We start from the raw sequence: 1,975 nt of genomic DNA, 5'->3' as shown, positions 1-1,975 counted from the left end.
AACCAGTTCAGTCATGGCTGATGAAGTGAAACCGGAAGAGACCTGAATTTTTAACATTTGGACGAACTGGAATGGTAACCAGAATGGGAAAAATTATGGGTCGAAGCCCTGGAACGGGACTCAGAAGAGGCATTGTGAGCCCTTTCAGGAGAATGGTATAGGAGATTGGATTATTGGCAGGACTGTGGAGAGTGACACACATTCAAAGCAGTGCAGTGGGCTGCCATCTATGAGCAGGGCACCACTGCTTTTGGCTCTGCTCAAAATCTATTGGGCAAGAGATTTGGTTGCTATGCAACACATACGCTGCCCTTGTTTTCTAAGAGGGAAATTAGGTTTCTAGCAGGGCTTTGACCCATAATTTTTCCCATTCCAGTTATTGTTCCAGTTCACCTAAATTTTAAAAATTTAGGTCTGTTCTGGTGTCACTTCCTCAGCAATGACTGCACTAGGCAGAATCAGTTTGAAGGCCCATAATAAACATAAATCAAAACCCCCACTTTTCACTGCTCTCCCACTTTTGTTCAATTCTGACACCAGCTGCCCATGCAGCACTTCTTCCTCTGACCCTAACCACCCGGAGCGAGGCAAGTGAAAGGCCACAGTCCCCCAGACTGCCAAATAGGTCCAAGACTTAAGATGCCGAGCGCAAGTTTGGGACTCTCCACTGGAATCCCTCACTTCTGACTTGCTGGCTACAGATTTGGGATTTTTCCACTATTCTTTCAGGATGCCAGCTGCAAGCTTGGGGGCCTCCCTGGGCGCCCTCACTTCTGATCTGATGGCAACAAATTTAAGGGTCCCCTCTACCCCCTCAGGATGCCAGCCATAATCTCAGGGGTTCCCAAGCCCCTTCACCTGTGACCTGCTGACTCTCATTATTCCTTTGGATTTGATAATTTGCTGGAGTGACTCACAGAAGGCACAGAAAGTGCTACACTTACTATTATAGTTTTATTATAGCAAAAAAGGATACAAACAAAGAGACACATAGGGTAAGATCTGGGAGGGGTCCTAACATGAAGCTTCCATGTCCCCAAAATTGCCATGCTACCCTTCCGCATGCATCGATGTCTATCACCAACTAGGAAGCCCATGGACTTCCATATCCAGAGCCTTTGTCTGAGCCTCAGTGCATAGGCATGATTGGTTAAATCATGCCCTGCCCCCACCCCTGGTCAGCTGACCACGTGGTGGTCTTTCTGGTCAGGTCAGTTCCCCCTCCTTAACTCAAACCCTCAGGTGTGGTCTGGAGGCCTTAGATAACAAAAGCACTTCAATTATTCAGAAAATTCCAAGGGTTTAGAGTTATCTCTCAGGAAATAAAGGCAAAGACCAAATTACTTTGTTGTTGTTGTTAGGTGCCATCGAGTTCGTTCTGACTCATAGCGACCCTGTGTACAACAGAACAAAACACTGCCGGGTCCTGCACCATCCTCACAATCGTTGCTATGCTTGAGCCCATTGTTGCAACCACTGTGTCAATCCATCTTGCTGAGGGTCTTCCTCTTTTTCGATGACCATCTACTTTATCAAGCATGAAGTCCTTCTCCAGGGACTGATCCCTCCTGATAACATGTCCAAAGTATTGAGTTGTAGTTTCACCATTCTTGCTTCCAAGGAGCATTCTGGTTGTACTTCTTCCAAGACAGATTTGTTCGTTCTTTTGGCAGTTCACGGTATAGTCAATATTCGCCAACACCACAATTCAAAAGTGTCAGTTCTTCTTCAATCTTCCTTATTCATTGTCCAGCTTTCACATGCATATGAGACGATTGGAAACACCATGGCTTGGCTCAGATGTACCTTAGTCTTCAAGGTGACATCTTTTGCTTTTGAACACTTTAAAAGAGGTCTTTTGCAGCGGATTTACCTAATGCAATGAGTCTTTTGATTTCTTGACTGCTGTTTCCAAGTATGTTTATTGTGGATCCAAGTAAAATGAAATCCTTGACAACTACCATCTTTTCTCCAT

This window comes from Trichechus manatus, unplaced genomic scaffold (genome assembly GCF_000243295.1).
Source record: "Trichechus manatus latirostris isolate Lorelei unplaced genomic scaffold, TriManLat1.0 scaffold00004, whole genome shotgun sequence".
Lineage (NCBI taxonomy): Eukaryota > Metazoa > Chordata > Mammalia > Sirenia > Trichechidae > Trichechus > Trichechus manatus.
This window is presented reverse-complemented; position numbering follows the sequence as displayed.